Here is a 25,556-nt window from a genome sequence, read left to right on the forward strand (position 1 = left end):
TCCCAAACAGTCAATTAGAACAGGGGCAGGCCTGGGCATGGTATCTAACAAGTGCCTTACCAAACCTAGCTGTTTACTGGGGACAAAACTGTAATTTTAATAGTTTATTACTACTTACTATATCAACAGTATTGTAGGCACTTTACAGACAGATAAGAAGACATGTCTCTGTTCCAAAGAGTTAACAATCTAGATTGGCAGCACAGAAATACAAAACTCTCATTGATGTTAATGAAGCTAGGATTTGACCTGGGGGTAAAAGAGAGGATGTAACACTGACATTCACTATATGTCTGAGAAGCTCCACCAAATATTTTTTTTTAAAATGTTTGAGTCTTCTAATCTCCAGTTTAATCCCCCCATTAGCGGAAGAGAGGGGATAGCAGGCCATTTGGAGCAAGTTTGTTTTAATGAGGGGATGGCAGTAGGAAACAGAGTTACTCATGCATAAAGTTACAAAAAGGGTTAAGTCTTTGCAGAATTGGGGTCTAATCTGGCCAGATACCTCTCTGCAACTCAATACATTGTTAGTATGGGCCTTCAGCCAATTTCCAATTTATGTGACGGTATCCAGTGAACTGAGACTAGAAGACAGCATCTGCCCTGGACTGCCAGACCTTAGGAGACTCCATCATATACTTTGAGGGACATCAGAAGAATGAGGGTGTCATATTTTCTGCTGGCATAAATCACTGAAGTCAATGGAGTTACACCAGCAGACAATTTAGCCCAAGAGATCCTAGTGAGGGCAGAAATAAAGGAAGAGGTTAAGAAGGAAAAAAATAGAGTTGAAGGGATGTCCCTAGCCTTCTGGCAAACAGAGGCTAGGGACACCATCCTGGCCCATCCTGGCTAACAGTCATGGATGGAACAATCCTCCATGAATTTATCTAGTTCCCTCTGGGCAAATGTGATGTTTGGAAAACATGTGGAAGATGAGATATATTTAAGCTCTCCAGGGAAACGGGAGAAAAGGGCAGGAGAAACGATGAGCATGGTTCCAGGAAAAATAAAAGTTGTTGCCCAAAGAGCAATTTACCAGCCAAAAGCAGTTTCATGCTTTTATAAAAAGAAATGTGAAATATAAATCTCTCTTTTTCTTCAATAAAAATGAAAAATTGCATTGTTCTAAAGAGTTGTTTTGGGTTTTTTTCTTTTTTCTTTGCAAAAGAAAAGATTTTGAAGTACTATATTTCTCCTATTAATATATTAAATGTATACACCTTTAGTTGTATACCTACTAGCATAAATATAAAAAACAAATAAATTCTTGAATAAACATATGCAGTCACTGTTGGTGTGTTTTATTGCACCCCTGAAAGTATATGAGAGGAATAATATGTTAATTCTGTTAATGAGATTCCTTTATAACACATTTTTTTTTTTAAAAAAAACCTTTTTATAGTTACAGGACAGGAAGTTCTATGGCCTGTATTATTCTGGAGATTAGACTAGATGACCACAATTGTCCTTTCCGGTATTGAAATCTATGAACTCTATTTCATAAGCATTTAAGTTATCTTGGAATACTCAAGATGACTTAAATGCTTATAAAACAAACATCAACAATAACAAATACTTTTTAACAACGCAGTTTTTTGTATTAAATATTCAAGAGCATCAAAAGTTGAAGCTCATTGTGTTTCATACTCCATTATCAAAACTAAGTTTAGGAAAGTATGTATATATTCAGAAATTGAAGGGTAAAGAACTATATAAAATGCTGCACTGGCTGGATGCTGCCCAAGAACCTATGACTAAGACAGAAAGATACCCTGACAACATGAGTCACAGTCTGAAGTACATTGGAAATCTAGGAAACAATTCAAGTTCAACTTAAACCTTTATTTTTTTAAGCAGGAAAAAGCTATAGAGCAAAAAAGGTGAATAAGTATAATTATAAATAGATGAGTTAGATTTCCTCAAGTGTTATTAACGAAGTTTGAAAATTCTGCTGGGAGTATACGAAGGAGGAGGAACAAGATATGTGGTGTTTCAAGGAGCTGTTAATTAAGAAAACATAGAATCTAGAAGATTAGGGTTGGAAGAGACATCTGGAGGTCATCTAGTCCAACCCCCTACTCAAAGCAGGACCAGCTCCAACTAAATCATCCCAGCCAGGGCTTTGTCAAGCTGGGCTTTAAAAACCTCTAAGGATGAAGATTCCATCACCTCCCTAGGTAACCCATTCCAGTGTTTCACCACCCTCCTAGTGAAATAGTTTTTCTTAATATCAGCCTAGACCTCCCCCACTGCAACTTGAGACCATTGCTCCTTGTTCTGTCATCTGCCACCACTGAGAAAAGCCGAGCTCCATCCTCTTTGGAACACCCCTTCAGGTAGTTGAAGGCTGCTATCAAATCCCCCCTCACTTTTCTCTTCCGCAGACTAAATAAACCCAGTTCCCTCTGTCATGGTATAATTCGCAAATTTGAACCTTAGCGTCCCAAATACAGGTACCAGCATGAATCCTCTAAGCTTAATTACCAGCTTAGATCTGAAATGCTGCCACCAATCAAAACTCTGAGTGTTTGATGAACTCTGGTCTCCCCACAACCTTCCCTGGGGACCCCCAAGACCCAGATCCCCTGGATCTTAATACAAGGAAAGTAAACTCTTTCCCTCACTAGTGCCACTCCTAGGCTTCCCCTCCCGGGCCTTGGAAAGGAAAGGGGAGCCCTCATAGATGGTCAAAGAGTTCGGACAGGTCTGAGATATTTGGATTTTAAGAGGAACATTCCTATATTCAATACAGTAGCTATCTCTGACAGATCCTACAGTCCTATCCTATCTTCAATAATCCGTACTTATTGTTCTCCCTCCGCTAGCCTATCCCTTCTCTCCTTGGCTATCTCCCATACTCAAAAACAACAGCCACTCAACCCATAATTGATTTTTTCATTTCCGTTCCCTCTTTATTCCCTAGGATTATGCCTCATTACCCGAGTGTTATGGTAAAGTCCTTTCTAGTATAATTCCAATCTACCTCTAGAAGTCTTAAACCTTCTGGGTATCCTCCCAAACTTCCCTCCACCCAGAATTGAAAGTATCTTGTCTCCTGATTGGTCCTCTGGTCAGGTGTTGTTTGTTAACCCTTTCCAGGTGAAAGAGACATTAACCCTTAGCTATCCGTTTATGACACCCTCAGCCTCTCCTTGTAAGTCATGTGCCCCAGCTCCCTAATCATTTTCATTGCCCTCCACTGGACTCTCTCCAATTTGTCCACATCCTTTCGGGGGTCGGGGGGGCACAAAACTGGACGCAGTATTCCAGATGTGGCCTCACCAGTGCCAAATAGAGGGAACATGTTTATTAAATATTGATTAATATTAGTATTCACACTTAAAATTATGCATGTATCTGTGTCTAACGTAGTGGATCATGGTAACAATAATATAGTTGAAAGCAGAAATTGCATTTCTACTGTAAATGTTCATGTGAAAAATATGATAAGAAAGTTTGAAAAACAATATTTTTATTTTATTCTCTCTTTTTCCTAATGTTCTCTTACAACTTGAAATTAAAACTGATTTTCCTATTTCAAACCCAATCCTCCACTTTTGTAAACAGTCCTTACTCAAGGGACTACTCCCTCAGATGAGACTGGGACAAACAATACAAGAGCTACTCTTGTAGGTACTGATTTATCCTTTTTCATTTGATAAATATTGCTTTCTCTGCATCTCTAATGGTGCTCAGTTTTGTTTACATCTTTCTTTCATTCAACAGCACCAATGATACTAGTGCAGTTCTGGGAACAGGGTTCATTACTTAACTTGTGTTCCTTCTACTAGCTCTTTCACCAAAAAGCTTCTGTAGTTAGGCTAATTTCACTTGATATCAATAATAAAATCATGTTTTAATAGCCAGGTAGGGCACTTTGATGATGTCAGAGGCATGTATTAATGCCTAACAACACAGGCTGGGAATTTATCAAGAAAATGCAGAGCAAAACCCATATACTTATTATATGCAATGGATGGAAAATAAGGGAAGCAAAAAGGACAAAGGGTAAAAATCATTCCCTTCATTTTTTAGCATAAAATAATATACCCATTAATTGCAAATTTCTTGATCCTCTCCCACCTGTTATAGCACTCCATAGACTACTGGTCTCTAAAATGCCAGTTTGAAAAAGTATATGAACCTACAGAGCAATTTCCCACAAACATATCCTTAGAATTTAAGCATCCAATGACAATTTTCAATAAATTTGTAAAGGCAGAGTGATGTGCAGCCGAGACCTTGTCTCCCAAGGATCAACTCAGAATGAATTTTTATATTTGATTCCTGTCAGGAGTCCAGAAAAAGAGATTTTATAATAGGAATACAGAGAAAAGTTTAATTATGATTATATACTCACTTTACTTACATAAGTAGTCTATTTACTGACCAATAGAGCATGCAACAAAGCTACTGCTAAAATGTAGCATCTCGTAAATGAATATGGGCTAAATTGTGGCTTTACCATAAATCCTGAATAAGGAGCAGCATGTGATTGTGCTGACTTAGAAGCAGACTAGAGAACCAGTCATGACTGTATCACAGTCTGGTGCCCAGTTCTCCCCTTGGTCCAGAACAGAAATGCCAGCCCTGTATTGGGCACAGATTACTTCTTTGCACCAGTGAACTACATTGGCCAGCGTGTATATGTGCATGTGTGGGAAGTGAGGTGTAGCATAGCCTACTCCCCTCCCACCCTGGCTGGAGAGGGGAGGAGTGGCCCCAGAGACACTGTTTTCCCTCACACTGCTCCCCGTGATATGAGTAGTCCACGCAGAGGAGTAAATGGATTCCTTACTCCCTGAGCAGGCACACAGGACGAGTGACAATCTCTCACTGGGCTTACGATGACTAAGAAAAAGTTTGTGAACTTAAGTCAGACTGCATGTTTAGAACAGGCTGCATTAGGGACAGGATTTTCTTGATTATTCATGCAGTAAAAGGCCCCGAAAGAATTTTTTTTTCTCTTGCACTATAATCTGCCATTCAGACCAGGAATTGTAAGATGAATAATAGGTTCTTTAACTACAGTACAAAAAGCTACATTTGCACAGTTCTGTAACTAATGCATTAGAATTTGTTTTACTTAAAAGGATACTGTTAAGGTACTTTTCCTAACCTTTAACATATTTTTCCTTACTGTTTATAATAACCCCCTCCCTAAAAGCTTGAAACAGAAATCTTTTTCCTTCATAAATATTTCTTCCCTTCCCTATGCGTATGTGTCTGTATCAAGAATTTTGTGATTTTAGTTTTTAATTTTTAAGTAAAAGAAACATGGAAATATTTGTTTTGATGTGGCCTTTTATCCCCTAACACACAGAATTCATTAGAAAGATTTTTTAAACAAAAAGAAAAAAGATTGGACCTACTTTGGGTCTTCCCATCTTGACCACTTCTATTTAAAAATAGGCCATTTTAAAGCTTTATCTGAAGTATTCAAAAGGTATAGATTAGTTCACACAATTTGTCCAGTTATTGCTCTGGAAGGAAGAGGGGAAGCCTCAGTAGATTCAAAGGTTCGGACAGGTCTTTAGATAGTTGGATTTTAAGAGGAACATTCCTATATTCAATACAGTAGCTATCTCTGACAGATCCCAGTCCTATCTATCTTCAATAATCGTACTTATGATTCTCCCTCCGCTAGCCCTATCCCTTTCTCTTCCTAGGCTATTCTCCCCATACTCAAAAAACAACAGCCCCTCTACCCATAATTGATTTTTCTTCATTCCGTTCCCTCTTTATCCCTAGGATTATCCTCAATTAACCCGAGTGTTATGAAAGTCCTTATCATAAGGTATAATTCCCAAATCTGAACCTTAGAGTCTAAACTTTGGGTACCTGCATGAATTCCTCTAAGCTTAATTACCAGCTTAGAACTGATATGCTGCCACCAATCAAAACTCTGAGTGTTTGATGAACTCTGGTCTCCCCAAAACCTTCCCTGGGGACCCCCAAGACCCAGATCCCCTGGATCTTAACACAGGGAGAGTAAACTCTTTCCCTCACTAGTGCCACTCCTAGGCTTCCCCTCCCTGGGTTTCCTTAGAAGATCCTGTGCTTCAAACTCCATGAAACACACTGAGCAGGTTTTTTCCTCCCCCTTCCCTCTTCCCCTGAGGCAGTACAGATTCATGCTCTGTAAATCTAACACAAAGAGATCCCCCTCCCTTCGTTCCTCAGCCTTAACCAGAGGAAAAAACCAATCAGGTCTTAAAAAGAAATCTTTTAATAAAAGAAAGGAAAAAGTAAAGAATTATCTCTGTAACTTCAAGATGTAAATATTACAGGGTCCTATAGCTACAGACACCAGAAAGAAACTTTTCCCCCAGTACCAATACAAATCAAAATATTCCCAGCAACTACACATATAAAAGTTAACCAGCCAGATCCACAACTGCAAATAGAGTAAAACAAACAAAAAGCCTAAACCGCCTGTTTTTACTTACTATTTGAACAGAAACTTAGAGAGCCTGTAGTAATGTCTGGTCTCTCTCAGAGCCCCCGAGAGAAGAACACACAACGGACAAAGAACACACACAAAAGCTTCCCTCCACCCAGGTTTAAAAGTATCTTGTCTCCTGATTGGTCTTCAGGTCAGCTGTTCCAGTTCCCTGCTTGTAACCCTTTACAGGTAGAAGAGACATTAACCCTTAACAATCTGTTTATGACAGTCCTGCACCAAGTTCCATTTAAAAACTGCTGCAAGCTTTAACCTGTGCTATCACTCCATACTCTGCACCAAACAATGCATTCTGAAGTACTTTTGAAAATCTCCGTGAACAGAAAGAAACTGTTGGTATTTTCACTTGGAGAAATTTCTGCTAAGGCTGTAAAACTAGGCAGGAGCTACTGGGAGGTAGAAGGATTAGCTTTGTAACAGTTGCCTATTTGAAAAGGAGAGTTCACTAACTTGACTAAGATATGGAAGAGGAAGAATGGCTTGATGGGCAGGGAGAACACATTGGTAGATAGAAAAAGTGTGTAATGTATATATGAGGTTATTCTGAGTTTATCTAAACTTCAGAAATGAATTGCATTTGGTTTTGATAAATAGGAAGAGCACAATCCTGGAAAGTTGCCATTAGTTCCAAACCATTTTGCCCATCCTAAACCAAAAAAACATAGCTTAGACCCTAGACTGGTTTGGTCTGGAGAAATTGAGCCCAACTGCTCCCAAAGAGAACTCCTTCATTTCAAAGAATCTACCCTGTAAGAAGAAGAATAGACAAACTGCATGAATAGGCTTTGTAAATTATTAACAAAAATCACAGGTTGGGGTGATTTTTCAGAAAGCAGTGGGAAAATGGGGTGATGTTCCTCACCCATGAAGGCTTGGTAAAACAGGGCAAACTGTTATCAACTGGATTTTAATCTCAGAGTGAAATTCATCACGATACAGAGGCCAGAACAAGGGCTATGTGGCACTCAGACCTAACCTTTGTCCTGTTTCACCCAGACGCAGTAAGCGTTCCCATTCCCATCTAGCACATTTCAAGAAAGTACTTACAAATGCAGCAGGATGATGGCTGTTCAGTGAAAATAGTTTACCACATGCTATATTTTTCAGTTATTACAAGCAAATGCCTCAGTCCTTACTTAAAAACAAAAAAAGGCCAACCAAAGTTTGTTGTAACTTTGTATCAGATAAAAGAATGAATGCACACTGCAGGCCTGTCATAAGTAGATAGGTAAGGTAAGGGTTAATTTTCTTTTCCTGTAAAGGGGGAACAAAGAGAACCAAACACCTGACCAGAGGACCAATCAGAGAACTGGATTGTTTAAAGTCAGGGGCGGGAATTTGTATACTCGGGGTCTTTTTTGTTTTCTCGGCTGTGAGTAAACAAGGTTTCCTCCTAACTCCTTCTTATCTCAAATATTATACCAAAAGTCTGTGAGTACAAAGGAACCCAAAGCAATTCGGCTGTGAGGAGCTTTGGGTTGTATTTACAGATGTGGATGGCTGGGTCTTTGTTGTTCCTCGGCTGTGAGGAACAAGCTACCTTGCTGATTCCAATCTTCTTCTCATTCTACTAAGGGGCAGTGAGTACAAACCGGGAACAAAGTAAAATCGGCTATGATATGCTTTGCTTTGTACTTACTGTGTGTGATTGCTGGTCTATTTAAATTGGCTATTTTTTAAATCAGACTGGGTTATTCAGATTTTCTTAAGTAGGAGCCTGTATAAATGTTTATGCAAGTCATTAGTCTGTATTGTCTCTTTTTCTATATAAAGCTTTCTTTTTTCAAAACTTGTGGAAGTTTCTTTTTCTAGTAAGGCAGAGAAATTGAAACCTCTGTATCAGGTATCTGTCCCCCTCACGGGAAGGCAGGCACGGGGAAAGGCAAAGCCAAGCTGTTGGTATTTTGCATCTCAATTGTCCAGAGGAAAGAACGCTTATCTCTTGGGAAGCAGAGAAACAGGTTATCTGGAGGTCCCCCCAGGGGAGGGTTGGGGACACCAGAGAGAGGAAAGGGGGGTCAGGCCCTATCAATTCCTGACCTGGTGGCAGCCTATCAGATCTAAGCTGGAGATTAAGCTTAGAGGACTTCATGCTAGTACCTTATATTTGAACTCTAAGGTTCAAATTGAGGAATATTACTATGACAAGGCCACAGGCCATATTCTGCCCTATTTTGTGGCACTCCAGTGGCATAAAGTGGTAGTAAAGGGGGTAGGTTCCTTTGGTTGTATAGAACTGATGTAATGACTTTATGCTAGCCTACCTCTATACCCTCAAGTCTCGGAAGCATGTCAGGAGCCGTTCTTTGCCAGAGTAATGACTTATGGAGGGCCACCACAAGCTAGTGCAACTCCAAACATTCCTTAGTTGCTCTAAGTTTCACCAAGCACCAGTGTCAGAATTGTGGCAGTGAAAAGGTGCTGTAGTGATGTGGCTAGAACAGTGCCTCCTTGTGGACTTTCCAGATGCCCTGATGAGATCATGGGGGGAGGAGAGGAGAGAAGAAGTCTCTCTCTCCAGTGCCCATTGCGGTGGGCTCTGGTCCACCAGCTAATTGTCCCTTCAGTCCTATTCTCTTCTGCAGGACTGGAGGGGCTTAGCCCTGAAATGCTCTAAAACAAAAAGCAAACCCAACTCAATACTGGGCCTGCCACCAGTCTTCCTGTGATGCATCCCTGCCCTTTTCTTTAGGCTCAGCTCCCAAACAGTCTCTTACTTGTGTGTCACTTGCTCCCTGGGGGTCTAACTGCTCCTCCCGAGTGGATGTTCCAGGTAGCAGGCCCATATCTCCACAACTTGGCGAGCACAGTTCCCTTTAGGCAAAGATGCAGAGCTCTACCTTCCTTCCTGGATAGTCGGCTCTGAACTTAGCCAGGCTCTCTCCTTTTATTACCCCCTCCAGGCTTGGCACTGGCTGCAGGTATACCAGTGGTGGGGCTAGCTGGGCCCATAGGCCCTCCTTAACACCATCTCTGCTGGTGTGGAGCCTCTCTGCCCCATTATAGGTGTCTTAAAACCATTTCCCCCCTATGAATTTGGCCCATTAAACTCAAGGTTTTTTTCCCCAAGCTGCTGTGAACTCTTCAGGTATAGCTCATCACTATCATATGTTAGCAATTTGGCAAATTTGTCAGATTCTCAAGCTGCTTCCTATTTTGATGTCTTATTTGCTCTACAGAACCATCTAAGAACACCACTCATAGACCAGAATCCCATTGTGCTAAGTGTTGTACAAATACAGAAGAAAAAGACAGTCCCTGCCCTAAGGAGCACATGGCAAGAGACAAGAAGTGAATATAGACAGAAAAGTGGGGGCACAAAATGTAACAATGAGACATTAAATAAATAATTGTAGTTTCCTACTCCCAAATCATTGATTTGGCTAATTTTTTTTACTCTCCACCTTGCCTCTTCATCAGGCTCTTGGAATCCCACCTGTTTCCATCTGAAGTACACAATTCTTTTGTGAACAGCTGCATGGAACCTTACAATCTGAATTGCTAGTTTATACAATGAAAAAGTTTCTAAAATACATCTCACCAGAAAGAATATTTTGTTTATAATAAATATCACACACACACACTTAAATGTACAGTAGTGAAAAATAATCAGCACCCAAAAGATGTGTTCTTGTTCAAAACTTTTAGGAGCCAGTTAAATTGTGTTGCCCTGTAGACCTGTCCAGGTTTTTATTTTATTTTGCTTTTTCATTGCAGTTTTTGATTTGTTGCAGAACTGAAACAAAAATAAGCTTCTTATTAAAAACTACCTAGAATAGCAAATCCCATGCAATAAGAGAGTTAACAATTGTAAACCCTGTCATGTCTCTGAGAAGCAGAGGAATTATCTTGTTATCAATTTAATAATGGAACACTGAAGTAAATGATGCCATCCACTGACACCAGTAACACTCCCTCTCCTGGGAAATTCATGTCTGTAGGAACTGTCAATCTAGATGGATGTGGACATATTAAACATTGTACCTTCAGTCCATAAATCTATTCTTTCTATGCTGCCTTAATAAAAAGATTCTGCATGGTGATAAAGACAAGCAATGCAGAATGTCTTGACATTACTGACCTACACTCCTTTTATTTAAGAAAAATCTTTCAGACAGTGGATATTAAATAATTTAACAATCTCTAATTTTCCTTGTTTTTCCTCATTTCTTGTATTTAAAATATCTTCAAGAGATTTTATGTCAATAAAGGCTGAATAATTACATGAAGATGCAAATAGTGACTAATGCTGTATTTATTATCCAGCTGTCTTTGTTTAGAAAGCTAGCTGCTTACATTCCTATCTTTGCTTTATATCTTTTCCACCGTTTTTTCAAACTAAAGTGAAAATAATATACAGTACATCTAAACACAAAGAAACAAACCCACAAAAACTCACACACAGGGGTGGGGAGGGGGATATTTCAAAGAACAAAAAGGGCCACATCTGAGGCTAAACTGAAATGTTTATTCTCAAAGCAGGAAAAAATTGATCCTGTGACAATGTTCAGTTATGATGACTCCAGTTCTATTACATCAAATGACAGACATAGATTTAATCAGATTACTGATGGATGTCGATGAGGTAGACTGGGATATAACTCCAAATGAAGGCACATAGTCGCTAAGATCCAATGTAAGTCCTCAGGCAAGTGAAAACTGGGAGCTGGAGACAAGCCAGTTTCTCAATAAAATAATAAAATGGTGTTGCTTTCGCTGCAACAGGAAGCTAAGCAGACCACATTTCATGAGCTATCACCTGATATAATAGACCTCTAGCTTAATTTCTAGAGATGTTCTCCATCCACATTTCCTCAGAGTTGTGGGAGCACTGGACAAATGAGGAAGGCCCAAATCACAAGTTCCATGTAATGCTTATGGTAGACACGATAGTGATAGGTGCAAGTGATAGAACAATATCAGTGAATAAATCTGACAGCCACAGCAACACAGGAATCCTGTGAATTTACATGGAGAGCTGGCTGAAAAATTATACTTTTTTCCTGTGGAAAATGTTGTTGGCTGAAACACTGGAAAAAATAGTTTAAAACCCATAACATTTCAATGAAAAAAAAATTGACCAAAGACTGAAAAATTAGAAGTGTTCAGCCAAAAAAATTCATTTTTTTATTAAAAATATCAAATGTTTTAGAGGAAAGAAGACATTATCCTTGAAAGATGTCCAACAAAGGCAAAATCAGTACCTGGAGAGCACACTTTAGGGAGACAGGAAATCTGTAGGTGATCAGAAAACCCAGGGTCATTATATGGGGGAGCATCAAGAGGTTCATCAGTTCAGATAAACTCCTTAACGTCTAGAAGCTCATATAAATCTTCTGAAACATTATCTGATGGCTGCAAACTGGCCTGGAAACTCAACAAGATCTTTGGTATTTTCTGTTTAGGGTAAGGATGAAAATGACAAAGGAATAACTTTTCCTTCAGTCTCTCAGCCTTTTTGGTACACAGCAAAACAAAAATACATATGTGTAATCACTTGAATATTAATGAAGGGAAAAATACACAATCTAAACATGACTGAACCTGGGAGAGGCATGAAGGTTTGGGTCCGAATCCATTCTTAGATAACTAGTGAATCACTGCTTGGAATTTACAGTTCCTGCAGGATGCTGCAAAATTTGTAACATCCATGCAGGAGTACCTTTTGGGAAGCAACACTATTAAGAGGAGGCAAGGGAGGCCAGCCTATGGTCAAAAGAGCTAATGGAAAGAGATTATATCTGGTTTTACACTATTTCAGACACAAACTATAACCTGCAGCTAAAAGTTACCAACAGGGTGCTGACACTTTATTGATTCTTAAGCCACATATGGAAAGACAAAGCAGGGAAGAGGCAGCACAAGTTAGTTGGTTTTTCCCCAATACAGATTTTTTAACATCTATTGATAAATTGATATATGGTACATATATAGCTCCCATTTGTATCTGAGAACCTCACAGCCTTAGCTCCTCTCCATTTTAAGCTAATCTTCATTTTACAGATGGGGAACTGCGGTGCAGAAAGCCACAATGGCATGCCAAGGTTGCACAGGAAATTTACACAAGTCATTTTGAAATAAGAGAGGTGTTTTCAGTGGTAGATCCTGAACACCAGAGGCACAGGCACTTGGAGACAGAATGAACATAATCACTTATGTTGCCATTTTAACATAGTGCATAGCTAATGGTGCAACAGTGACTCACCCTACAGAGGATCTGGCACTATGTTGCCTGCTAGTCATAGCCATGGCAGGAGCACCACAGTGGCCAAACTCTTTTACATGGAATGCACTAGATATATTTCTTTATACCACTGTATCTCTTACTCATTCTGCCCCTTTTGCCACAGGATCTGAGCACTGATCTCTCCATTGTGCTCTTTCCCTCTTCATATGTTCTTTTTTCCTTCTTTTCTCTCTACCATTTCTCTCTCTTCCCCCCATCCCCTTCCCAGGTTCCTATCTCTCTCTCTCAGTCTGTCTCTGTGTTCATCTTGCTCCAGTGTTCCTCTTGCTGCCTCCTCCACATACTAAGGTCTCATCTACTTTCCCCACCGCCTTCAAGCACAGTTGGTCAAACCTCTTTCTGGCAATCGAATTTTGCAAACGAATAATCCTTTTTTCACTGAATAATCCTTCGGCTATTCTCCTCCCAACCTGGTTACTGAGTCAGCTCTACACATGCTGTTCCCCGGTGCATTCTCCCTCCTCTTCCTCCTTCCATCCCAAAGAACTCTATCCTACTCTACCGTTCTCCCTTTTATCTTCTGCTTGTCTTCACCTCCCCTGAAGTCCCATGGCAGACAGAGGTTAAAGGGGTATTTTAGAGGAGATGGAGAAAGGAGAAACATATCTTTATGCCCAACTTATCTTTTATTCTTCACCTTCTCCCATTACACATCACTGGAATGTTACAGCAGGGATTGGGAGGGATGCATGAGTTAGTGAATGCAAGGTTGCTTCCTCCTCTACCCAGCCACTCTCTCTTTCTCCAGGCCCTGCTCCTTGCACCACCCTCCTCCTTGTGATGCAGTGAAGGGACATGAAGCCCCATTGGGTGAAGAGTGATGTCAGAGACAGGATGAAAGACTGTTCTGCCTGCCTGAAGAAAATACACCTTAACACACTTAAAACTGCCTTCACCAAATAAGGACACTCCACCAGAAAAGTAGATCACATCATGTAGTCAGCCACACAAATACCCCAAGAGAACCTGCTTCAATACAGAAATAAATCTCCTCTCATTTCACACCTCTAGTTATCACCTACTATTCCACACTGGAACCCATAAGGGGTATCAAACATCTACAACCTATACTCAATGGGGAACCTGTCCTGAAAGTAATCTTTCCTGAAGTCCTACTTCTGGCTTTCAAACAGTCCCCCAACTTCTCCAAGCTCATCAGGCAGTGTGGGAATTTTGTCACAGATATTTTTAGTCAAAGTCACAGACAGGTCATGGCTTCCATGAATTTTTCTTTATTGTCTGTGACTTGTCTGTGACTTTGACTAAAAGTATCTGAGACAAAATCTTAGCCTTACTTAAAATGTGTACTAATTACTTATGCTAAACACCTTGCACCTTATGTTCCACCCTGCATTTTGCTGTGATGCAGGGAGCACCTTTCTTGGTCCTGAGGAAGAGCTCTGTGTGGCTTGAAAGCTTGTCTCTCTCACCAACTAAAGTTTGCCCAATAAATATATCACCTCTTCTACCTTGTCTGTCTGACAATAATGCGGAACAGCTGGTTCTACTGATCTGTGGACCAAACTGAAGAGGGTGAAGAGGACTTTTAGCCTTTAACCTAGCACACATGATAGGCATGTTCGTTTTAAAGCTCGGTGTGGCTCGAAAGCTTGTCTCTTTCACAACAGGAGCTGGTCCAATAAAAGTTACTACCTCACCCTCTTGTCTCTTCAAAGAAACTCTATTATTCAATGAAATCCATCTCGCAAAATAGGAAATCCACTGCAGGTCACATGGAATTTTAAGGCTCTCGGATGGCTTTATTCAATTTAAAAACTACAATTTTTTACCTCCCAGTGCCACATATTTCCCTACCTTCAACATCTGTGCTTTTAAGTCACAATTCAGGAAAACATGCACTGTGATGGGAGTAATCATGTACTTAAAGCTAAGCACAGGCTAAATTGGTTTGCTGAATTGACATATAAAAGCACAAGTGAACGTAAGCAAGACAGAACATACATAGAGCAGGTATGGCCATAGCTAACTGAATGTTAACTGAATGCACAGAAATAATAGCAGCTAAAATGGACACACTTACTTTTGATATGCTCATCATTCTGTGAAGTCAGTATGTTTTTATCCTTTCACAAAGGGGCCTGATATTACAAACTCTACCACTTTGACTTCACTGAATGACAGTCCAGTGACAATATGGGAGAGGGCTCACTTTAGCTATACTAATACCATGCCATAAGCTATACTGCAATCTCTCACTGCCCTACCTCACAAACAAAATGATTCATACCATGATTCCCCACAACTTTTAAGTAACGAGAACTACAGGGAATTACAGATCCAATCATGGCATACTTTTTGTGGTCAGCAGAATTAATACCCAGCCGTAAAAAAGAAGTTCAAATTTTCTCTATTGTTGCAGCTACTAGCTATGTCCCACTGCCTCAAGGTAACTAATGTGCCATTACCAGAAGGACATTGCTGTACGAAGATGATGATGAATTTTCTCAAGTGTGAAGCATGAAGGCCTGCTTTAGGTCCTGGCATACACTGGTATTTGTGACTTTTTTAGTGTCTAGTAATTGACTGACTGCCTGTATCAGCATCAGTTTTTTGCTCTCAAGGAATCATTTTTGTAATGTTCTTTTAAAATAATTGTAGCACTTAATACTTAATGGTTTCCTCTAAGTCTTGATCAAATGGCCACACAGCAATATCAGACCCACTTTATTAGGTTTCAAAAGTGGAGACAATACTGAAGAAAATTAAACATGAAAGAGGATATAAAATGATTGATGTGTGAATGTGGTGGTGTCTAAGGTTCTGTGAACCTTGCAAGCTTTTTTGGATTCACAGCTTTCAAAAACCAAACCAAACCAAACCAAACCCAAGCCTAAGTTTTGCAAAAGCTTTTCTTCCTAAAACTCAGGATTTTCTTCAAGAGCAATTAAATTAAAAATAGTTTCCACATTAAAGAGAACCCTCTGATTTCTGCTAGGGAGAGAAGAACTACATCCTGAAAGAGATAGGCTGGCTCAAATGGGTGAAGTGCATAAGATACACACTGGTTCTCTATTTCATAATTGAACTTTTTCTCTTTGAATTTCCTCTTCCACATTCTCTCCTAAGTGGGACAAAACCCCAGTGATTCATGTAGCATCATGCTGAAATCCCAAAATGGTAGGACTTCACTAGTTCCTTCTGAGAGATATGATCTGAAAATCTCGTGAGTGGGTCGTTTTATTTTTGCATACAGACATTCTAATTTACTGAAGTAGCTAGCTGTTATGTTTGATGACCCAAGCAGTCTTTTGGCTGCACTCCAGAAGCAAATAAGACACAAAATTAAGGACAAGGAGCTGGCAATTCCCTTCAGACAAATCTCTTCTCCCTGACTGCCAGTTCCACCACTTCTTGTTAAACTTTTAAGAAAGCAATCCAGTGAATGCTGAGAAATCGATAATAATTTTCACTAAATATGAGATCCATTGAACTGTAATCTAACTTGTTCAGAACTACCAATGTGCTATCAGACATTTTCCTAAGTGAAAATATAATAGTTTATGGGTCTATATTTTAGTTAGAATGAAAAATATGTGAGCCTAATCACCATCTAGTATAGGAGAGGTTTTAGCACGAACCTAGTTATTGACAGACATTCAGCCAAAAAGGTAAGTAAACTGAGAATATACACTAGATCAAATCCTGGGCTACTTTAGAGCAACTTTGAGCCCTTCCTTACAAGACCAAAGCTGTCCAAAAGATGGTGTAACCAGGCACAGAAGGATTCCATCACAGCATATAGGGATCATCCAGTGCCCCACAGTCTGCTTCTCCCACACCACTACCTTCCATGAGGCTAACACAGAGGCCACAGCTGGGATGTCCCTATAGTCCAGTGATCTCCAGCAACAATAGTAGCCCTGTAAACTTGTTGGTAACTGACAAAACTTATACTACTCATTAGGCTGCTCTAAATTCTGCCAGGGGACCAGAACAGTGAAAATCACCCTAGCATTGGGGGTGGCTTTAAGCCACCTTTGCAATCTCCTTTTGTACTGCACCAACTGCTACTTGGCCACAGACTGGGATCTGGGCCATTCTGGTAGACCAGGACCTCCCACACACTGTTCAACTATCTCACGCCCTTTCTAGGAGTGCAGGACTTGCAGGTGTATTCAGCCTTTAATGGTGCTGTGACCCATGGGGAAGACAGGATTTGGCTCAGAGTAAAGCTCCTATACCCTTACACTCCTAGAAAAAAGTGGTCTGATTTCCAGAGGTGCTGTGACCCATGGGGAAGACAGGATTTGGCTCAGAGTAAAGCTCCTATACCCTTACACTCCTAGAAAAAAGTGGTCTGATTTCCAGAGGTGTTGAGCAATCCAGCTCTCACTGAAATCAACTGTAGATACTCAACCCTTTGCAAATGAATCTACTCCTATATAGGTGCTTAAATATGGATTTAGGAATTAAACTTGGGCACCCAGATTCAAAACTGTGACCCTACTCAACCGCTATTGTATAAATTAACACAAATCAGTGTAAAGTGCTAGTTTTACCACAATCACTAAGAATACAGAGAATACTTGAAAATGAAAATGAAATGGAAAAGGAGATGTAGGGATAAAAATGTGAAATAGATGGGTGTAAAACACAAATCTCTGAAGCAATTTCCCTGTAGGGAACAATGTAAGTGGCAGAGGACAATGCAAAAGAGAACTTGCTAATGTTATCAACAACACAGTTTAAAATTAAACAAAGAATGAATAAATTTCTACTTGCAGCTGATGTGAAAAGAAGCCTTTCAAATAGTCTCTTGAATGTAAGCCTCCAAGAACGAAATGTGAAATTTTTCTTTTAAACATTAATGCAGACACTCCTCTTTCCTTCTGGATATACCTACTGTACCAGAATAGCAGACACCAAGACACTCTATAGAAACAAGGGGGTTCTCTATTGGGTCAAGCTGATATTGGGCACTTCAACTTGGCATGAGGGTGTTTGGTAATTAATATTGAAGAGGTATATTTTTTTAACTGCAATCTGAATATACAAAGACTTAGAGTAACTATGTAAAATGTGAACTAAAATCTGGGAACACCTGAGGTACAGCCAAGGTTGGAGAAAAGGGCTAGGCAGGGTTTTATGGTGGCAATTGTTAAATCTGATTTACTAATAAAGCCAAATTATGGGTGTATTAGTAATATATACAGTAGGGGTATCATCTGTTCAGAGCACAATGGGAACTGTACCTGTTTATGAATACTCAGCTCAGTGGAAAAGGTAGAAATATATTTTAAAAAGTAATTGTCTCAGAACCTCCCACTCCCGGATCACAGACTGAAGTGCTGCTTTTCAAAATGATGGATTAAAATATAAGTTTAAGGCCTTGTCTACACTAGAAAGGGTTTTCCAGCAAACACTCCTAAGGTAGACACATTTAATAGTGTTCTTTTGCCAGTACATTTTGTACTCTTTCCCTGAATGAAATAAACTATGCCAGTAAAAGGATACATTTGCTGGAATAACTATGTCTACACTAAGCGACAAGGAGTCCTGTGGCACCTTATAGTCTAACAGATGCATCGGAGCATAAGCTTTCCTGGGTGAATATCCACTTCGTCAGACGCATGTAGCGGAAATTTCCAGAGGTAGGTATAAATATGCAAGCAAGAATCAGTCTAGAGATAATGATGTTAGTTCAATCAGGGAGGATGAAGACCTCTTCTAGCAGTTGAGGTGTGAACACCAAGTGAGGAGAAACTACTTTTGTGGTTGGCTAGCCATTCACAGTCTTTGTTTAATCCGAGCTGATGGTGTTCAATTTGCAAACGACTGAAGTTCAGCAGTTTCTCTTGAAAGTCTGGTCCTGAAGCTTTTTTGCTGCAGGATGGCTACCTTTAAATCTGCTATTGTGTGTCCAGGAGGTTGAAGTGGTTCCCCTACAGGTTTTGTATATTGTCATTCCTATATCTGACTTGTGGTCCATTTATCCTTTTACGTAAGGATTGTCCAGTTTGACCAATGTACACATAGCAGAGAGGCACTGCTGGCACTGATGGTGTATAATAATGGTGGATTGTGCAGGTGAATGAACTGGTGATGTGTGACTGATCTGGTTAGGTCCTGTGATGGTGTCGCTGGTGTATATTGTGGGCAGAGTTGGCATCAAGGTTGTTGCATGGATTGGTTCCTGAGTTAGAGTTACCATGGTGCGGTTTATTGTTGCTGGTGAGAATATGCTTAAGGTTGGTGGGTTGTCTGTGGGCGAGGACTGGCCTGCCTCCCGGCCTGTGAAAGCGATGGATCATGTCCAGGATGGGTTGTAAATCACTGATGATGCATTGGAGAGGTTTAGCTGAGGACTGTAGGTAATGGCCCAGTGGAGTTCTGTTGGTTTTTTTCTTGGGCTTGTCTTGCAGCAGGAGCTTCTGGGTACACATCTGCTCTGTTAATTTTGTTTCCTTATTTCCTCATGCAGGTATTGTAGTTTTGAGAATGCTTGGTGGAGATTTTGTAGGTGTTGGTCTCTGTCTGAGGGGTTGGAGCAAATGCGGTTGTACCTCAGCGCTTGGCTGTAGATGATGGATCATGTGGTGTGTCCGGGATGGAAGCTGGAGGCATGAGGGTAGGCATAACAGTTCGTGGGTTTTCGGTATAGAGTGGAGTTAACGTGACCATCATATATTTGTACCATGGTGTTTAGGAAGTGGCCCTCCCATGTAGATTGATCCAGGCTGAGGTTGATGGTTGGATGGAAGCTGTTGAAATTGTGGTGGAATTCTTCCAGAGTCTCCTTCCTCTGGGTCCAGATGATGAAGATGTCATCAATGTAGCATAGGAAGAGGAGGGGTATGAGTTGATGAGAGCTGAGGAAGCGTTGTTCCAGGTTAGCCATAAAAATGTTGGCATATTGTGGGGCCATGCGGGTGTCCACAGCAGTGCCACTGGTCTGGAGGTATATATTGTCACCAAATTTGAAATAATTGCACATGAGGATAAAGTCACAGAGCTCAACAACCAGTTGTGTTGTGGCATCATCAGTGATACTGTTCCTGACAGCTTGTATTCCATCTGTGTGTGGGATGTTTATGTATGTCTACACTAGGGCTTTTGCTGGCACAGCTTTTTCAAACTAAGCGTGATTTTTTTTCACGTTCCTAACCAGCAAAATTTAAGTCTAGATTGGCCTAAGTATTTTTCTTAATGAGGGGCACAGAATATCACTAGTGAAATAAAGTACAGAATATGGACTATGGGAGCAACATCTACATTTTGCCAGTTGAGTGTAAATTTGCTTTTTTATTATTATAATATGAATTCTGCTTAGAGAAAAAATGAATTATGTAAATCTCATGCACTCAGTGTCTTCTAAAAGATTAGCAGTTAGTTCTGATACACTATTTTAAAGCTATTGTACATTTTAAAAGGTCTAATTTTGAAATTTACTTAATTGACTGTAACAAACACAGAATGGAAATGGGGAAGAAATATTTGGTGGATAAATGCTTTGCACAGGTAATAAGGCTGGCAGAATGTCATCATTTCTAAGAACGGTTCAATGGGTTGTTTTAAGACTTTAGTTTTTGATGGATCATTGGCTATTAATGGTTTTAAAAAACATAAAATTTAACCACTTTGTTTTTTTACTTCTTAACATTGCCACAAGGTCATTTTTACCTCATATGGCAATATCCACAACCTAACATTAAAACAATAATGATCCAGGAGCAGGAAATTTCTTAGAGATTAATGACTGACTGGGAGGAGGTGACGGCCTGAGGCATTGCTGAGAGTCATTGACCCCAGCCAGTTTATACAGGACATTTCTAGAAAGAATGAATGCTCTGTTCATTAGCCAATCAGATTTTTGGAATTATTTCTTAACATTCCATTGGACATATAACGACTTACAACATTCAGAAGATGGTTATATTTTAAAAGGTGTCTATGTGTGTTCTTGCTAAGACATATAGTCTCTAAAGAAAAATGATCTAAAAAGGAGAGCTCTACCTTAATAACATGAATAAAAATAAGCAATTCATCATGTGATCATCAATAATTGATCATCAGATTCTGGAACAATATTTTTAGTACATTAGTGTGTATATTTTTACAGCATTTCCCTTATCAGCATTCTAAAAGGCTGTTCATTTGTTTCTTCAAAAAGGAATTTTTAGCACTGGCACTAGTTAAAAGTAATGCAAGCACTAAACCAGCTTCAGCTGACTCTGGCCATTAAGGGGTTTGTCTTTTCCAATAATCAAGTACAGCTCTCTGCACATTTTCTAGGAGGGGTCTGGTGGAGTATTCCAGAAACTGCTTAAATTTTTTCCTAGCTCTTATCCTGAGGCAAAAGTTTTAAAGACCCTCTTGTAGTCTTCATAAAACTGTGAAAATTGCCCTTTTCTAACAGGATCAATAACTTACACTCTAAACCAAAAGAATTCTTCTTTGTGTAAGTACAAATTTCCCACCTGTCTTACTGCACCCTACCATGACTTACTATTTGTCAAACGTGGCTGTAAACGTAAAACAAACAAAATAAGCCATGCCTTTATAAAATGCATGAAAATAATCTAACTTGGCACTAACACAGTTTGACTGGTTGTTCAATAAGCAATAGTTTTCAAACCCAAATCATGAAACATCTCATCACATTTCTCCTCAAGGTCCTTATTTGTCACCAGAAACACTGTACACTTGATGCACGGATTTATTCCTAGAGCCTTCACTGTATTTACTGTTGGGGTAACAATCTCAGTTACAAATTGCAACTTCAGTGTGTTCTCTTGAAATTCAATTTCCTCCCACAACCATTTGAACTTTGTAGCATTAGAGTCTCTGCTGTTCTATCAGATTAGTAACAAAATACTTTAAAAAATCAAAAAAATATTGTGACAATGACCAGCTGCAAAGCATGCTCTTTTGGGGCCAAATTTTCAGCAGGGTTCCTTAACTTTGCAAATATTGTGGAAACGCTTACAGAGACATATTGAAAATGTGGTCTTTCAGATATTAGCAGACTTGAAGAGAACATTTTCATTAGCAATATGAAATCTCACTTGCATATATCACTTTCCAGACTCACAGACTTTAAGGTTTGAAGGGACCATCGTGATCATCTAGTTTGACCTCTTGCACATAGCAGGCCACAGAACCTCACCCACCCACTCCTAAAATAGACCCCTAACCTCTGGCTGAGTTACTGAAATCCTCAAATCATGGTTTAAAGACTTCGCTTTACAGGGAATTCACCATTTACATTAGTTTAAACTTGCAAGAGATCCGTGCCCCATGCAGCAAAGGAAGGGAAAAAAACAAAAAACAAACAAACAAAAAATCCAACCAAACCAAAAAAAACCCCAACCCCTCCACCCAAAAAAGCTAGGGTCTCAACCCATCTGACCCATGGGAAAAATCCTTCCTGATCCCAAATAGGGTGATCAGTTAGATTCTGAGCATATGGGCAAACTGCTGGTAAGGATCTCATGACTGATTCAATTTGAATTTAATGCTGATGTCATAATACAGTAAAGTCAGTGTGGTCCAATGGCTAAGGCACCTGACCAGGAGTTAGGAAAACTGGGTTCTATTGCTGTGTCTAACACTAAGGGCTTGTCTACACAGAAAAATTTACCCACAAAATTATACCGGTATAGTCCTGCTATGTGATCTGAGGTAAATCACTTCATCTCGCTGTACCACTTTTCCCCCTCCAGTCATTTGACTGTCACACATATTTAGACAGTAAGCTCTTTGGAGCCGAGATTGTTTGTACTGTGCGTAAAACAATGAGTCCGTGTTCTCAGTTGGGGCCCACTTAAGTGCAACTGTAATGCAAAAACTAGCAGCAGCAATAACTGTGAGGCTGAGGAGAAGGGAAGGAAGGATGATTTTCTTGCTTGGCTAAATGTTTTCATTTACAAAACAGCTACAACAAAAGTGAATTGTGTGTAGTGGCTATTCTAAAAATAGTTCTGTGTTTGCTGGATGCTTAAAATGAAAATATCAGTTCAACAACAAAATTGACAGACCACTCCCTGTTCAAAGTAATACTATCAACACGCAACGTTAAAATAAAATACATTCAAAGACATTTCTGTGGGTCCCAACTGAAGCTTCAACTCTAAATATCTAAACTTCAAGTAGTTTAAAATCTAAACCCAAATTTTGTAGCTCCCAGTCCCATCTCTATTAATATTTAGATCACAAGAGGCCTGAATACTTATTTTTTTTGCACCTCAAGGAAGAAAACATGAGACACAGAGCTTCCCTCGTTAGAAAGAATGAGAACTCAAATGCATAATATGGTAACCTTTCTGCCAATCTTAAACCAGCCTCTGTTGTTATGCACCCATTTTTTGAACATAGTAGTCATGCCTGCAAAAGTGTACAGGCACCACCTTCAGGTGTGTGTGTAAATCAGATTTCTAGTTGTACAGCTCCTTAGTCACCTCACTAGTTTGGATAGGGTTTTGGTGTGTCTAGGAGTAATTGAGCGGGAGGAAGGTGAAATCTCAGCTCCCATTTGGTAGGTAATAAAGTTTTCCTGCCCTTAATGGGTAGCCATTTTGGACTTCTTGTTTCAAGCCTACCTTTCCCACTCTTAAACTAATATATGCTGGATCTCATTAATAATTGGAAATATACTTATTGCCTAGAACTGGAAGGGACCCTGAAAGGTCATTGAGTCCAGCCCCCTGCCTTTGCTAGCAGGACCAAGTACTGATTTTTGCTCCAGATCCCTAAGTGGATTGAAATCACAACCCTGGGTTTAGCAGGCCAATGCTCAAACCACTGAGCTATCCCTCCCCCCCATACAATACTATGGGCTAGGCCTGGAAGGGATTGCTCCTGTATGACGAAACTGACAAACTACTGGGGTCATCTACCATCAACTACCATCCTAGGGTCTGGTTTTGCAGAGTTTTATTAAAATTGTCACAATATTGGGAGTGTTTTGGTACTGTTTGTGGGCAGGTATGTTATTTGCTATGGGGCAGTTGCATCCCGAGCTTGGTTCCCTACACAAAACTTTTAGACAACTGTGCAAGGTAGGCACAGTTCTGGCTGCTCTCCATCATTACAGAGGGGCAGGCAGGTCAAATTTAAGTGGTGTTGTGACCCCAAGCACCAGGTCACAATGCCACTTACTCAAATTTGGCCCAGGGCCCCTCTGTCATAATGGCAGGGCAGCTGGGCCAAATCTGCCACCTTAGGCCTATAAGCAGAAGGCCGGAGACAATCATGAGTAGCTTCTGGCATTGACTCTTCCTCTTCCTGTTGGCTGGACACAAAGCCGCAGCAATAGCGTGGACCAGCCATCAGTGAGACACCAGCCTCCCCTGCCGTTCCCCCAACTTCTCTGGATAGGACTGGTCCACCATCTCCCTGTCCCCCTCCAGGATGGGACTGGCCCACTAACCCCCCACAAGCAGTCATGGCCTCAGTGAGGATGTTGATACAATTTTCCCCTACCCCTGAATTTTTCTAAAATGACTCATGTGCGTTGATCTGGAAGGATACAACTGAGAACCCTAAAATCCACTGTGCTGCTTGATCTTGGGCACTCACAAGACTTGAATAGGTGTGCCTCTGACTGGTGCAGGTTGTGGCTCCCCTCATCTAATCTCTCGTAGTTGAATTAGGAAGGGGCGGGGGTGTGTGTGTCAGGATTCTCGCTTCCTGTCAGGATCCATTGGAAAGCGTCACTCAAGCTCAGAGACATTGGCGCTGCTACAGACCTGCACTGGAACAACCATCTCATGTAGTTTGAGGTGATAACGTCAGTTTGGTATAAGTTTGTGGTCTCTTTATTTCACCATATTATGGTTTCTGTGTCTCTTTGTTTCTGTGTCCATATCAACAGATGTTTTGGAGTACAAAACACAAGTGCCCACTCCTGAAAGTGCAATCTGTTGCATATGCGAACAGAGAGCCGGCATATATAGAGGAAAGCTGGCGCCGGGCTGACAGCTTGGCCTTCATTTTCTAAGCAAAAAGGAAGGTGCTGTAAATTTGGCCCTGTCAAGCTAAATGTGTTCCAAATAGTTTCAAATCAACCCAACAAGGGAAAATGAACTACTTATCTCTTCAGTACCACCTGACCAACCGTGGTGATCACCTGGCTACTATACTTATTGGTATCAGGATATATAAGCAACCTGTACACTGCGTGGCTCCCATCAAGGGCAAAAGCCTTTGTGATGCCTTCAAAATACAACCTACTTCTGTCTTTATGTCTCTTAAAAGGCTAGATTGAACCAAGGCTGCTGCAAATGTTTCCTCATCTTCTGTAATCATAGAGACAGTATCTACATATTTTAAAGTTTCTTAATAAAAAAGAAAAGTCTTATCTAACACTTTTTGTGGCTATCTCAATGTTTGCAATCCTAAACCCCAACAATCTGTATATCATACAAGGCTAAAGGCACTATTCCAAAATACCTAGACCAATCCACACAAGCAGTCCATTTCCTGGACACTACTGTGCTAATAAGCGATGGTCACATAAATACCACCCTATATGGAAACCTACTGACTGCTATACTTACCTACATGCCTCCAGCTTCCATCCAGGACACACCACACAATCTATTGTCTACAGCCAAACTCTAAGATACAACCACATTTGCTCTAATCCCTCAGACAGAAACAAGCACCTACAGGATCTCTATCAAGCATTCTTAAAACTACAATAGTCACCTGCTGAAGTGAAAAAAACAGATTGAGAGAACCAGAAGAGTACCAAGAAGTCACCTACTACAGGATAGGCCCAACAAAGAAAATAACAGAACGCCACTAGCCGTCACCTTCAGTCCCCAACTAACCTCTCCAGTGCATCATCAAAGATCTACAACCTATCCTGAAAGATGATCC

General features: G+C 40.3%; 1 protein-coding gene across 3 annotated transcripts in view; it reads right to left on the minus strand.

Moving 5' to 3' along the window:
• The window catches only part of DPYD (dihydropyrimidine dehydrogenase), a 594,472-nt gene that overhangs the window by 142,262 nt on the left and 426,654 nt on the right, over positions 1 to 25,556 (minus strand). The window lies entirely within an intron of this gene.

The sequence above is a fragment of the Chelonoidis abingdonii genome, chromosome 7, assembly GCF_003597395.2.
Source record: "Chelonoidis abingdonii isolate Lonesome George chromosome 7, CheloAbing_2.0, whole genome shotgun sequence".
NCBI lineage: Eukaryota > Metazoa > Chordata > Testudines > Testudinidae > Chelonoidis > Chelonoidis abingdonii.